General features: G+C 35.5%; 1 pseudogene; it reads left to right on the top strand.

Annotated features, from left to right (window-relative positions):
• The first annotated feature begins 15,547 nt into the window (after positions 1-15,547).
• LOC149194160 (uncharacterized) lies at positions 15,548-16,624 on the top strand (annotated as a pseudogene).
• Positions 16,625-16,913: the final 289 nt, after the last annotated feature.

Raw genomic sequence — 16,913 nt, 5'->3', positions numbered from 1 at the left:
GCAGTGAGATCCATTTCAATGGTTAATGAGTCTACGATTAAGATGGATCTCGGCAATGTTAACAACCAGTAAATAAATAGGCAATAGTCCCCGGGACATTGACATTCTAGGACACATGCCGTAGAAAAGTCCTATATGTTCGACTTTAAAAGTATTTTGCATTGTTGTTTTGTGACTCTTAAGAGTTCTTACGGTCTCTTGTTCTTTCTTATTATGCAGGTGAAGGATAAAATGTAGATTTGAATTAACATGAAGCTATTTTAACTTTGAATTTTTAAGCAGTGAGATCCATTTCAACCGCTAATAAGTCTACGATTAAGATGGATCTCTGCAATGTTAACAACTAGCAACTAAATAGGGCAGTCCCCGGGACATTGACATTCTAGGACGCTTGACATGTACTTGATGTTTAGTTTTAGGGTTAAAGTGTTTTGTATTCGACAGTGTCTTGTTTTTAGGGTTAAAGTATCTTGTATTAGACTCTTGTTTTTCGTGTTCTACGTGTTTAATGTCCTTTGTGATGTGACTTAGATTAGTAGACTTGGCTTAGGAAAGACTTGACGAGGCAGAAGAGTGTCGATAGTTTGACTCATCTTAGGAGAAGCTTGGTAAAAACTCGGCAAGCGCAAAAATGTAAGTAGGGCATTTGTAGGCAGGGCTGTTTTGGGGCATTTATACTTGGGTTGGCCAATCATGACTTCAGGTCTTCGATGCCTCCAACAAGTTTTGATACAATGTCAAATATGGAATGACAAGCACAGAGTTCTTTAGAATATTATATTCACTATTTTTATTTTCCATTTGAAACTTGAAAAAGGATGTTTCAAGATCAAATACCATTTTGATAGTTTATGTCTTCACAACTGATTCATTATCAATGGGTTTTAACATATTTTGTTAACAAAATCAATTTATTTCAATGAATATAATACATGTTTTCAATATGTCTTCATATTAATTAAATTTCCTGTTTGATTAATGATTTCTTAAATAACCCTATTCAAATCGATATGGATACCCAACCCAGTTCTTGTTCGCGTTTCGCGTGAATTTATTCCTTTACCTTCACCTTCAACTACGCAATTTCAATCCAAATATGAGGGGTCTAGACAAGTTCAATGGACATTTAAGACTACTTGCATTCCTTTTCGTAGCCACTTTAACCCCCAAATACGCTTTTCGACATGGCTTCCTCAAATTAAAACTCAAATACATCGACCCTTGCTTCCAAAAAAGCCCATAAAAGCCCATTCACATTTGAATAGTCTTCCACACACTATGCCTTACAGCGTTTTCTTTGCAACATTAGGTGCAAATGCTAGTTAAGAACACTCAAAAAATGCGTTATATTTAGGTGAAACCTATGGGCAAAATACTATGGGACAAATACCATGGACTAGATTGTTATTAATACCATGCCAAAAAACATTATTAACCCTAATATTAGTATTAATAAAAATAAAAATGGCACATGGTATTGACCCATGGTATTCACCAAAATGGCACATGGTATTGACCCATGGTATTCACCAAAATGGCACATGGTATTCACATAGAATGTAGCCTATTTAAATGGGGGAATTAAACCAACATAGATCCATCTTTACTCTGGATCTACTAACCCCCGAGAGGTATCAAATATCATGATATGCAAACTAGCATAGAGTGAAAAAATATTTGATCCCTCTCGGGGCTTGGTAAATCAAGTGTAAAAATGGATGTTGTAATTTAATGTATGTTAAACATTTTAGCTTGGTTAAAATAAAAATCAACTATTAATTTTATTAATTTTTATAAATTACTAATAGTAATTTTTAAGCTCCAGGTTTATGATAACCCATGGTAATACCAAGATCTTACAAGATTTTATAATTGAGTAAAATATTCGCCATGCCTGGTGAGAGATTCGCCAAAAAATTATATATACATATTATATTATTGATAAAATCGCCTTCCATTTTTCCTATATACCATGGAGATTCGCCCATTTATTATATATATAAATTTAGGGGGGGTTCTTAAAATTTTCCCTGGCTTTAGCAACGTTGATGAACATATAGCCATTCACCCATGATGGATACAGAGAGGTATGTTTAGAGGATGAGGACTCCAAGGAGGTCTTTCAACAGTTGTAGAACTAGAATCATGTGAATGATGTTGATAGAACCGTTTACTACCATCTCCAGGAAATGTTACTCTACAGGTTGGATAAATTGTATGTTCCTAATGGTGAGAGTTTGCAGCTAATCAGAGAGCCCCACACCTCCAAGGTTGCAACACAATTTGGTGTAGGGAAGACAATGGACAACTTGAAAAGGTGTGTGTATTGGTGAAATATACAAGAATGGGTAGCTAGGTTCACAAGTATGCATTATTTGTTGTACCATCAAGCCTAGTAACATGAAACATTGTATATATCATCGCTTACATATACCTATTCATCTCTAGGAAAGTATTTCCGTGGACTTTGTGGGAGGTTTACCAACAACTAGAAAGGGCCATGACTACCTATTCTTGATAGTTGTCAGGTTCAACAAGATGTGTGTTTTTATGTCTTGTAAGAAGACATTCAATGAGAAAGAAGCAAACAAACTTGTCCTTTGGACAAATCTGGGTGTACTTTCGTATACTAATGAGAATCATTTCAAACAAGAAAAAATGATTTCTCAGTGTGTTTTGGACCGCATTGTGGGAGAATATGCACATGAAGTTTAAGAGGTATACAACATTCCATCCATAGACGAATGGGCAGACAAAAGTAGTCAACAAGACTTTCATGCAACTTTTGAGGGATTAAAATGCGAAGCATCCAAATACCTTCGATGAAAATATGGTGTATAAATGGAACTCTTATAATAGAGTAGTCCACACTTCTACTATTAAGTACCCATTTGAAACTTGTTTTGGATATTTTACATCTTCACCTTTGGATATTGCATATGGGAAACAAGGAGGAGTGAGAAAGGATCTCACAAGGGATTCGTTGAGTGTCAAAAAAATTGTGGAAAAGACCAGGCAAATACATATACGGGTACATGATATACCACATAGGTCATATGAATAATACAAGGGTAGGCATGATCACCACAAAACAAAGAAGTCATTTCAGGTGGGAGACAGAGTATGGTTACAGTTCAACAAGGAGATGTTATAGGGTCCTAGTAAGAAAATCAAGGCTTTGCGATGTAGTCCCTTTGAGTAACTAGAAAAGGTGGGAGATAATGCATACATACTTAGTCTACCTCCATTCATGCACATTGACTTAGTTGTAAATGTGAAAAAAATAAAGCTCTATGAACTTCCCTTGCTAGATCAAGAAGAGAAGAAATTTATACCTTGTGTAGAAGATTTGGAACCATATGCTCAGGCAGAGTTAACAAAAGATAAATTTTTTCAAAAAGGTACAAAACTACAAGACATGGATAACATGACCTTTGACATATTAAGTTGAAAGGACAACTTCCAAGAAAATCTAAATGGTACACCCGAGAGAAGGCGGAGGAAAAATTTCATCACATCATTGAGTAGAAGCTTTTAGGGACCAAAATCCTTCCAAACTGGGGAGGTGTGATCTAGATTGGATCATTGTAATTTTTTCCATCCATATCAATGCTTTTTAGAGTGGGAAAAGTGGAGGAATAATCTCATAGAACCATTTTTACGAGCAAGACCCAGTTTGGAAAATTAGGATTTGAAACATTATGGGAGCATTTTGAACTATTAAATGACATTTGTTTGCGTTAAAAAATTGTCACTTTAGTGAAGCACCTTTTTTGCATGTTCTACATGCAAATACATTTCCAATGACACAAAAATTGCCTCAATCGAAGTTCGTATGCAAAAGGTATGTCACTTGAGAGTTGAACTTTTTGTTTTCACCACCATAACTTGATAGGATGCCATGCTAATCCCATAACTCATGAAAAAAGGGCTAACCATGTGATTATGATGAAGGAGACTCTAAAACGATCCATACTGTAACCCAGGCTAAGAGTTGAGGTAGTCAAACCTAGCCACTAGCAGGTTATCAAGCTATTTGATAATCGATCCACTAGGAGGAAAACATATTCCATTATTTTGGAGTGCATTTGTTCCATAGATGAGGAAAATAACCAAAAGGGATAGGAGATAGATCACACAAAGAGTATTTGTGCATTGTAGTAGCCGATGGACCATAAGACTTATTTCTTTGTACTCACAACCATTTTCTTTTTAGAGAAAGAGAGTAGAGCGACCTCACCTTCCAGCTGAATTTTATCTCGAAAGGGTTTCCTAGGTTATATCTTGTGTCAAATAATGGTTTGGGAGTTTTTATTTCCTTGTTCTCTATTTTCTGCATAATTCAAATTTACACACATACACAATTAATAGTAGTATATACATCCAAAAATATAAAGAGAAATAAAACCCTAATAGTGTAGAATCCAGAATTTTAAATATACTTTTATTAAATTTGTTGTAATGAACTATCTAGTGGAATATCCATGTCATTTTACGGATCACCCACTCTTGTTAGAGAGTCTAGGTTAACCTTGACCACGAAGGCTCCCTCTAAAGCCAAAACCTAAACCAAGGCTCTGATGCCAAATGTTAAAATTAACCAAGGAGAAAAAGAAGTATTTATTGAGAGAGAAAACATGAAAAAAACTAGTGATACAATATAAAATACATAAAAACAATGCACACAATAATTACAGTAGGAAAACCCCAACTATATGGAAGAACCAAGCTAAAGGAATTTCATTAGTCCCTTGGCCAAAACCTGGCCAAGCCAACCAAGTGAGCCTTCACCACTCACCTCGCTAGCCCATTACAATAGAGTATTAACCTAGCCTTTTAAAGGATCCATTACATGAATTCCACGGGCATAAAATCATGGGTACATTAAACCACGTGCTTGAAACCACTAATATTTGACCTGATCAACTTTGACTCTTTTTCCAAGTCAAGTTTACCCAACAATAAGCTTATGTAAACAATTAAAAATTTTGATTGACCACCTAGCTTACCCCAAACTTTTATCTTTATTAAAAAAAAAGATAATATATTTTATAGTTTCCCTATAGAGATATTTTTCTATCACTATGAAATTTTCTTATTCAATACCAAAATTGGGGAAATACATAGATAACTTCAAAATTTCCATTAAATTAGCACTATTAGGATCTTTATATATAGATTGGAAATGAGAAATATTTATTTTTTCTATGTATAAAAATTCTTAATAGTATTATCCTCTATCACCCTTCATTTCCCATATGGTATATACTCCTTTTTTGTGATTATTTATATTTTTTACTCCTTTTTCTAACCATTTACCCCAACTCTTCACCCTTACTTTTAATACTCTCCAATCCAACATCTTACTCATTTTCTCCTTTAATACCTTAACTTAGTACCTCTATTCATTGATAAATACACTTCTTTACTTTAGTCTACCTATAAAAAAAAGAGCTAGCCAATAATACACTTAGATTACTATGGTGGTTCAAGTAAAATCCATATGATCCATGTAGTGGTGAGCAATCACCAACTAAGAATTCGTTTATAGTACTTGATTCATTGGGTGATAGTAATGGTATGAGATCCTCATTATTAATAGATCCAATAGTAAGAAATGTTTTATTTCTCATAACACATTATAAATAAAAAATGATGAAAATTATTCAAGAGGATTTCAATCAAGTGGAAATGGTTTGATGAGTTAAATGGGCAGTACAATAGTTGATCAAAGATTAGAAGGTTGATCTTTGTATATGTGTAACTTAATTATCATTATTGACGCAACCTTAGGCTGCCACAACCAATATACCTTATCGGGACTCATTTTCCCCTTAATGGCCCTTTAAAGCTTCATGCCCACACATATGCATATTGGAAGCGTTTATTACGTTTAAACCCTGGGACCATACCTTTTATTGAAATACACAGAAACACGGGAAATACACGGGAAAACTCCGCTTTACACATATAACCGGATCTCAAATATTATAGGTCTGCCTCTATAAATATCAGTGGATCCCCTTTTACACTACAACTCGACTGTTCTACCTTTTTCCAAAATACATTGAAAAATCCCGCAAAAACATTGATTTTCTTACCTTTTTGTATCGACACGCTTACCGTACGCGAAAGTCAATTCATCGAGCGCTGATGGCTGTCGATCTGGAACCACGTGATCTGACGGTCCAGATCAAATTGCCGTATTGGCCATTGGCAGTCGCAAGATCTGCGTTATTGGCGCTTCCCTTTGGTAAAGGTCCGATACAATTATCACTAATCGCTATCAGTGATCACATAACTAAACACTTCACTGCTTCCACTGCGAAATGCTAATGCGATGTGTCAGCAATCGCATATCGGCAAGGTTTGGGGATAGGCCTTTGACGTGTGCTGATCCAACTGCGCAATGTGATATATGTGTCGGACTTGATAGGACCCAAAACTACCGTGCATAAAATTTCAAGTCCGCTTCCCTGAATTCGCTAAGTGTTTAGCCCGATTTCTCTGTGTAAATGTCATTCAGTGATACAACAAGTAAATACACCGGGGTGATGTTATGTGGGTTCTATGGACGCGATAGCATTAAACCTTCCGCCCATAATAATTTGAAGTCTGGATTCTCAATCCGAATGTGTTTTGCGCCCGATACTTAGTATATTTTGGGTTTTCCACTTTCGGAACCAAAACGATACATTTATCTCACTGATTACTCTTTAACTCAGTGTTCTCCTACTGTATTTAAGCGTGGAAAGCAGAGTAAACATCAAAATCAACCAAACACAGAGAAAACTATCACTCGAGGATCTCCATGACTGCATATATAATTATACACACAATATCATTTCATTCATAATAAATTTATAGAGTCTCGGCCTTAGGCCTGATTACACAAATGAATACCTCTATCTCAAAATACAATCCACACAGTCTTGTGCTCGCACTCTATTCAGTCTTTCCTTAATCCTCTCTAGCTTGATTCTATAAATTAGTGGCCTCTGTTCCTAATCTGCCTATAGGCTTACAATTCTCTCGATCCTCTCCCTCTCTGTCTCTCCTCTCTTTTAGAAAAGAAAAGAAACACGTATTTGCTTTGTCTAACAATTTCCTTCCACAAATGAAGGAATTCACTATATTTTAAGAAATCAAATCCTACTCTAACTAATCATTCTAACTACTTGCCTTGATCTCCACACAGGGAGGATCACTTTGCCATTTATTCCCAATTCAGTTTAGAATTAGGCAATAATTAACTACTTACATTTATTTTGAAATTAATACAAATTAAACAACCAAGTCTTCCTCCAAACTTGCATTAGCCACAACATGTGACCACTCCATCACATTGCTGGCTAGGCCTAGATGCTCCTACATCAGACTTCCAAGGTTAAAAATAATCATGATCTCCTGATCATGTGCTTCTAATCTGTGTCCTCCTGGATCCCATACTTTGTTTGGTAGTCTGTCCTCGGTTATTGCTGTTGTTGTTTGTTGTTCTTCGGGTCTCCATATTTTATGCTACAATGCCCCATTAGCTATGCTCTCACTATCTGTTGTTGTCTTTTTCATGTATCTTATTGTTGTTTGCTCATCATTACAGTTTATGACAGGCTCCCACATCTTAATTTGTAGTTTTCCATTTCCTTCACCTGTTCCATCCTTTCTAGCCAATCTTCCTTCCTTCTTTTGTCCTCTATTTATTTTATTGGAATGTTGTTGTATGAGTTTCCACAACTCATCAATTTCTTTGTCCACTTAATTTCTCAGATGATGAATACTATTCTCCTGCAACTGATTGTGTTCTTGAATAAGAACATCATAATCCCTGTGCCAATAATTTTCCATATACATTTCTGAAATGTACAAATGCCTTCTCCATTGATCCTCTGCAATAATTCCAGTTCCTTCTTCTAGTTTCTCATTCATGACTTCACTACTTCTTACTTCAAATTCCAGTATACCTGCAATTCTACAAATTTCTTGAAAACTCAGAATTTTTCCTGCTTGATTAGGTACTTGGAATATTTCTTCTTCTAGTAACTTCATTTTTGCACTCTTAAGGATTATGGCATTATATTCATCTACATCTGAAATGTCATATTCAGCTGCTTCTTCATCAATAAATCCCCTTCATTAATTCGATCTGATCTTCAGAATCAACTCCTTGGTCCAAATTGACTTCACATTGCCTTGTTCCTGCATATAAATCTTCATCAAAGTTAATCAATTCATTAAACACAAATACTTTACCTTGCTTCCTCATTATGCCAACACTTTTGACAACTTCTTCTCCATATTTATCATCCATGACAACTTCTTCATTCTTATTCAGTTCTGATTTTACAGTCCGATCACTTATTCCTTGGTTTCCTTGCCTCCTCTTCAAAGGACTTGAATTATGCCACAAATCTATCATCTCATTTGGAATCTTTCCCAAAAGCTCTACACAATCTGCATTGTCTACATCATCTGTCTTTAGTCCTTCTTTACTCTGTTTTTCTTCAAGGTCAATAATCTTTAATAACTATTTAACATCTACAAAGTCTTCTATATCAACCTTCAGAAGTTGTTCTCCTTTGGCTTCAGTCTTCAATAGTTGTCTAATATCTACATAATTCACTACAGTTATGTTTAACAACTGCCCTTTCCTCTGCATCACAAGATTATGTGAATTTCCTTCTTCTAACTTCTGAAAAATCATATCTTTGCTTGTCTTTTCCCTTATGAACACATGAATCAGTTGTCTTGATTCAGTGTATCCTGCATTTACACACAAAATATTAGTTTCAAAACTATGAGACACCAAGGTCTCCTCAAATAATTTCATCATCAACTCTTCTAGTTGAATTCCACTTCCCGAATACACCATAATATTCTCCATTTGGTTTGTATTAGCTTCATCGGTTTTCCTGAGAAAACCCTTTGTTCTATGTTCATATGAATGGATCTATTCCTTTCCAAACATTCCTTTGATCTCAATAATTCCTTTGCCATCCTCTTTTTGACTTATCCCTTGGATGTCATCTAACTGGACATCTTCTTTCACTTGACTGTAACTTTTCTCTTTATTCTTCATATGGCTATGAGTAGTCATCTCTTCACCTGTTAATATAACAATTTCCAATAACTTCTTGTCTTCCCTCAAGTTTACATGACTTGCAAACATATAACAATCATCAATTTTAAAAACACAATACCTCCCATCCTCTTTTGATGCTTCAAGCACCAATCTTCCATCATAGATCTTCTGGATTTCAGCAGACCCTTCTTACTGTGACTCCATTCCTTTGAGTCTCTCCTTCTCTAACAAATTAATATGAATTTGTTCAAGTTCCCTGAACTCATTCATCAGCTTGCCATTCCACCTCTGCTGTAATAACTTCCACTTGACCCTTTTCTTCATTCTCCATCTGTATCTTCGGTCTTCAATTGTCTTCCTTTGTACTGTCAGACTAACCTCTTGTTCTTCATTCTGCTGTCAGTTGCTATACTTCTGCAATCTAACGCCTTCCTCAAATTCATTCTCATGTTGTTGATCATCTCTTTTAAATTGTTGGTTCCTTCCATCTTCATCATGCTGGATTAATACTTCTATCTCCTTCATGTCTTTGAGGACATAACTCCCTTGTTGTTCCTAATCTTTCATCTCACCTTCAAATAACCTCTGCTCAATTTCTCTGACTTCAACATCATATTTATTAATGTTGTCTTCCATACCTGTAGTCACATCATTAACTGAAGAGTCTGAACATTTACTTAACTCTATAAATGTTAAATACATTTCATCCTTATCATGCATAGTAACCATAATCTCCTCTTTATCAGGTTCTGAAAGCTTCATTTCTCCTTCAGGTTCCTTGAGCAATCTTTCCAAGAATTCTAATTCCATGTGAAATCTCTCCAGTAGTTCATCACAACTTCCATCCTCAGCTTCATTCTTTTCCTGGCAATCCTTCTGAGTTATCCTAGTTCCTGCACTATCATATTGCAAAGTTCTTTCATCCATTCCATCAGACAAATTCATTTGCTTACCTTCTTGGAATACCACTATGGTATTTTCAGTAGAATTCTGGTCCATATCAACTTCATCTGATTGTCTTACACCCAACAGAATTTCATCTATGAATTATTTTTGCTACAATAAATCAACACCTTCTTCTTCTAAAAAGCATTCTCCATCATACTTCACCTCAAGAGCTTCATTCCTATTTGTGACAGTTTCACCAGACTGTCCATCATCCACTACATATCTTGCAAACATATATAAACTATGAGAATAAAAAACACAAGGCTTCATTGCCTCATCTGCTTCCCTTTCCAACATATCTTCTAATTGTTCTGAACTATGCCAATAGTTCACGAGATCTTCAGCTGATCTCCCATTATCCTCTTCACCCAAAATTTCACCTTGTTCTGGTCTACAAATGGAAACTTGCATTTCTGCCTTTGCCTCTCCAAGGTTTTTCATCAACCACTTTACCCGTTCTTGTTGCAGCCTTCTCTGCAACTTAGGCCACTTCACTGGCTTCCTCTTCAATACCCAACCTTGTCTTTGGTTCTCCTCTTGCAGCATTATTACCACTTCGAGCTCTTTCCTTATCTCATCTATTTCCTTGTCAATTTTGCTTGACTCATTTGTTTCTTATGGATTGTTTGAGCACCCTTCTCCTTCATTTTGTAGCCTTCTTCTGAACCTTCCATGTGACTTTCCATAGCCATCTTCTCTTCAGTGTGAGCTTCTACACCTGCAACCAATGAAATTCCTTCTAAGTTGATCTTCTCACCAAGCTTCTCCTCTCCCTGGTCTCCAAGTCCTCTTTCTTTAGAACTTGCACTGAGCAATCTTGCTCTCTCTCTGGTTGCTCCACTCACTACTCTTAAGGACTCCTCTGTCCCTATCTATTCCAAGCCTCAGCAGGAATGAGGTTCTGCTAAAATCTCTAAGAACTTCCAAAAGTTCTTCTACAGTCTTACTACTGTAGTCCTATGCCCAACATTTCCATTCATTCGACCACTGCTACTTTCGTATCTTTGTAATCATAACTCTTCATAAGCAACACACCCTTCTCGTAGGAAAGTTTCTTCTCTTTTCCTGCTCTAATACCAAAAATGACGCAACCTTAGGTTGCCACAACCAATATACCTTATCGGGACTCATTTTCCCCTTAATGGCCCTTTAAAGCTTCATGCCCACACATATGCATATCGGAATATTACATTTAAACCCCGGGACCATAGCTTTTATTGAAATACACAAAAACACAGGAAATACACGGGAAAACTCCGCTCTACACATATACCCAGATCTCAAATATTATAGGTCCGCCTCTATAAATATCAGCGGATCCCCTTTTACACTACAACCCGACTGTTCTACCTTTTTCCGAAATACATTGAAAAATCCCGCAAAAACATTGATTTTCTTACCTTTTTGTATTGGCGCGCTTACCGTACATGAAAGTCAATTCATCGAGCACTGACGGTCGTCGATCTGGAAACACGAGATCTAACGGTCCAGATCAAATTGCCTTATCGGCCATCGGCAGTCGTAAGATCTGCGTTATCGGCGCTTCCCTTTGGTAAAGGTCTGATGTGATTATCGCTAATCACTATCGGCGATCACATAACTAAACACTTCACCGCTTCCACTGTGAAATGCTGATGCGATGTGTCGGCAATCGCATATCGGTAGGGTTTGGGGACAGGCCTTTGACATGCGTCGATCGAATTGCGTGATGCAATATATGTGTCAGACCCGATAAGACCCAAAACTCCCGTGCATAAAATTTCAAGTCCGCTTCCCCGAATCCGCTAAGTGTTTAGCGCGATTTCTCTATGTAAATGGCATTCGGCGATGCAACAAGTAAATACACTGGGGTGATGCTATGTGGGTTCTATGGAACCGATAGAATTAAAACTTCCGCCCATAATAATTTGAAGTCCGAATTCTCAATCTGAATTTGTTTTGCGCCCGATACTTAGTATATTTTGGGTTTTCCGCTTGCAGAACCAAAACGATACATTTAACTCACTGATTACTCTTTAACTGAGTTTTCTCCTAATGTAAAGCATGGAAATCAGAGTAAACATCAAAATCAACCAAACACAGAGAAAACTATCACTCGAGGATCTCCACGGCTGCATATATAATTATACACACAATATCATTTCATTCATAATAAAATTACAGAGTCTTGGCCTTGGGCCTGATTACACAAATGAAGACCTCTGTCTCAAAATACAATCCACACAGTCTTGTGCTCGCTCTCTATTCAGTCTTTCCTCAATCCTCTCTGGCCTGATTCTACAAATTAGTGGCCGCTGTTCCTAATCTGCTCATAGGCCTACAATTCTCTCGATCCTCTCCCTCTATGTCTCGCCTCTCTTTTAGAAAAGAAAGGAAACACATATATGCTCTGTCTAACAATTTCCTTCCATAAATGAAGGAATTCACTATATTTTAAGAAATCAAATCCTACTCTAACTAATCATTCTAACTGCTTGGCTTGATCTCCACACAGGGAGGATCACTTTGCCATTTATTCCCAATTCAGTTTAGAATTAGGCAATAATTAACCACTTACATTTATTTTGAAATTAATACAAATTAAACAACTAAGTCTTCCTCCAAACCTGCATTAGCCACAACATGTGACCACTCCATCACATTGTTGACTAGGCCTAGATGCTCCTGCATCAATTATATTCAACAATATTGGGACTTTATGATGTAGATATATGTATGGATGGTTAGAAGATCATGGGAAGTGTTAAATTGTATATATATATAGATGATATAAGACATTAAATAATCCTAACAAGGACATAGTATCATTAATATTTATTGTCGTGATTCAATTAAAGAAATGTTCTAGGAAAGGATGCACGTTGCATGTCATTTCCACATGAATAAGAAGGAGGATGTGACAAATATTTCCGCATGAATAAGAAGGAGGATGTGATAAATACATAATAGTATCTTATGGTATTTAAATTCTTGGATGTGTTTCCAAAAGAACTAGCTATATTACCACCTAACAGTGAGTTAGTGCTCACAATTGAACTTGGGAATGGAACCTATAAGAAAAGATAATGATCACTCCATACATGGTATCTTTTAAGGATTCAAATATTATACCTATCTATAATATTATAGGCCACTATTTTAATTTGAAAAATGATACATTTGATATGTAGGCAAATATTCAATAAAAAACAATACTTTACTATTGAAACTCGTAATTTTTGACAAATATTATCAATTTAATTATGTTTGTGTAAATAATATGTGATTTTTAAACGAGATAGTGAATATATATATTTTTTTAAATGACCAAAAAATATTGAATTCATGAAATTTCACCCCTAAACGATACCCTAACTTCGTTATTGGGAGAGTTATAAAGGTAGCTCCAAGAACTCTTAGACTTGGGATTTGTTCAACCAAGTATATTACCATGGGAAGCACCAATAATATTTGTTAAGAATAAGGATGGATCATTGAGATTTTGTTTTAACTATTGACAATTAAACAAAGGTATAATAGGAAATCAATATCCATTTCCTAGATTTGATGATTTATTCAATCAAACGAAACAAGATATAATGTTTTCTAAAATAGGCCCAAGATTTGGATATCACCAATTAATAATATTCCTAAGAAAACATTTAAGACATGATTTGGTCATTATGAATTTGTAATGACTGAAAAATAAACTTAGTGTATGTAAGAGTTGAATGAATGGAGTGGTTTCACAAAATCTTGACAAGTTCATGCAAGTGTTTCTAGATGATATTTTGATATATTCCATTGTAATATCTCCATATATTATACTAGCATTTGCACCGAAAGGTGAAAAGGCACGCCAATAGAAATGTTTTGATTTAATTTTTTTTCTACTTTAAATATATATTATAGTAAAATAATTTATTTTTTTTATTTGAATGTGGAAAAATCTATAGTAACTCACTAATACACTAATCACCATTATTCAAGAAAAAAACACAACACTTAAAATGATTGGATGGTTTTCTAAAAGAAGATAAATGTAGACTTTCATTCCTACCAAATACCTCTAAATATAAAGTTATTGACTTTTCTTTTTAATCTAAAAAACATAATCTCTTAGTCATCAAAAAATCATTTAATCAAAACAAAAAAGACAATTACCCATCAAAAATCATTTAATCAAAACTAAAAGACAATTTAAACAAAAATAGTATTATCAAGTAAACCAATCTCCCAAACTAATATCATTAAAACTGTTATAAAAAATCATATATTTAAAAATATATAGATTTAAACCTAATCCTCAATAAAATTTAATCTCATTTTTAAAAATTATAATAAATAAATATAAATTTAATTAAATATTTACTCTTTTTACCTTTTACTTTTACAATTATATATCTAAAAAAAATCAAACATTGAAAATATAAAATTCAAATCTTCACCTCAAACTCGTGCCTTTTTTACTTTTAAGGATTAGAGCATTGAAAAGTGAGAAATACATAATATAAATTTACCATTAATTTAGTGTAGTAAAAATCAATTATTTGGCGCGTTGAGTTTAATGGTATTTCAATGCAATCGTTCTAATCGCTTATTTTGCACCAAGTTGTGGTATATATGGCAGTTGTCTATAACGCGATTTTTTGAAAGTCTTTTCGGCGGGTTTTTCCGGTCGAAATCCGGTAGGAATTTATTGGAATCGCAAGTTTGATAGCTAGTTTCTGCACAATGAAAGCGTCCCAGGGGTTTTCGAGGGTGCTGAATCCAAATATGCAGTTAAAAAACCATTTTAACTGCAACAAATCAAGATTTAACCTCAATTTCTTCCGCCAGATTCCATTACCAAAATCTCCAAAAAGTCGCATTATAGACAACTCCATATATATACTGATTATATCATGAAAATAAACTAGGCGTGGATGCCCTGTAACACAATAAATACTTATGACATGCTATTCTTTCCCGTTGCATTGCGTTCTTTATCCAAGGAGATCCGAAGAGAGAGAGGGGCACGTGTTTGATTGTTTTTCACTTTTGATTTTACTAGGGCATAAAACAATAAAAACTCATCACCTCTTGCTCTTCCACGCTGCTTTCTTCATGCAAGGAGATCTAGCGAGAGAGAGTAGCACATGTCTGTCTACCCGTCTCTTCGTAGAGTTTGAGAAATTTTAAAGTTCGATATATTTGAGCTGAAAAAAAAGTGGGGAATGAGAAATTCAAAAGAGCTCTCGAAGCCATGAAGCCTTTAGGTTGTATGAGTAACGATCTCTCTATGGTCCTAAAGATTTTAGGAAATGTATACTTGCATTTCAGCTATATATCAATGTAGTTCAGTGCCAAGGCGAAGTTCACCCAGTAGACTAGGCAGAGCCAAGTTATGAATGGAATGAGGGGAACACTTTCATCTTGAGCTTGGAATGCAGTGGGCTTAGAACATTGGGTTTCAACACTGGCTTTTAACTATGGTTTGAAAATGGGAAAATGCATGAGAAAAGGGAAAGGCATAGGTGAGGTAGCTGTGATGGCGGTCTCATGGCACTTTATCAGCGTGAGAATGAGGGCTCAAATGCTTCCATGGACAGAGGCTATCTTGAGGTACAAAGGAGAAAGTTGGAGAATTTTTCGAGTTTTTTCCACAATGCCCATGAAGCAACGAGCCATGAGGATGGCTTGGAATCAAATGTCTTAAGGGCTAAGTGATCTCTATATAGATTCCATGGAGGGATCTAGGAGGTCATATTATTGAGCAAGTGGTTTAGCTCACAACATTGAGAAAGTTAAATCTGCATGAAAATTCCTTAGCCGGTTCGGTGTCAAGTCATTGGTTTCTCTGAAGAATCTAAGGGGTGTTCACTCTTCAACAATGAGATCTCTAGTACCATTCCTCTAGGGATTGATAATTCTCCTATCATTTAAGCTCTATATTAGAGTAACAATTTATTGAGAGGGCCTATTCCTCTTGGGATTAGATGTTGAAGCAACCTATATAAAGTTAACTTGAGCTTCAACAACCTCACTAGATCATTTCCTGCATACCTACTCAACCTCATTGGATCATTTCCTGTAGATCTAGCTTGAAATCCTTCTTTCAAATTTTTAAACCTCTAAAATAACAATCTCTAGGGCTCATTGCCTAATACATGGGGTGAAGGAAAGCAGGAGTTCCAGCTCCGGTACTTGAAAGTTCAGAAAAAGGAATTTGCACATAACAGTCCCCCCTCATTGGGAAATCCAAGAAAATTTTTGCAGTGTAACTTGAGTCACAACCAGCTTCAAGGACCCATTCCGATTGAGCTTGGAAATCTTAAACAATTCCAAGCCCTTGATCTATCCTATAATAGATTGAATGGAAGATTCAATGAATAACTCTTCAATCTTACTTTTCTTATCCAAATAGATTTAGGTCGCAATATGATTGGTGATACCATTCCCAAAAAAATAGGAAATCTTCAAAAGGTGGTAGCCCTGAGTATGAGACAGAATAATATGACTGGACAAATTCCCTTGTCCATTGGAGATATCACTCACCCATCATTACTTGATTTATCAATTAACAAGTTAAATGGCATCATCCTCATTTGGAAATATGAAAAAGCTTTTGTTGCTTAACCTGAGTCACAATGAGTTTCAAGTACCCATTCCGATTGAGCTGGGAAACTTAAACAGCTTCAAGCCCTTGATCTATCCCATAATAGATTGAACAGAAGCTTCAGTGAACAACCCTGCAATCTTACTTCTCTTAACTAATTGGCTTTAGGTCACAATATGATTGGTTATACCATTCCTAGCAAATTAGGGTATCTTCAATAGGTGGTACCCTAAATTTGAGACAGAATAATATGAATGGACAGATTCCCTTGTTCATTGAAGATATCACTCACTTGTCATTACTTGATTT

This window comes from Pinus tabuliformis, chromosome 2_2, assembly GCF_031772625.1.
Source record: "Pinus tabuliformis cultivar Carrire ecotype Pingquan chromosome 2_2, CPIR1, whole genome shotgun sequence".
Classification (NCBI taxonomy): domain Eukaryota; kingdom Viridiplantae; phylum Streptophyta; class Pinopsida; order Pinales; family Pinaceae; genus Pinus; species Pinus tabuliformis.
Note: the sequence above shows the minus strand (reverse complement) of the source record. Positions and strands in the feature narration are given on the sequence as shown.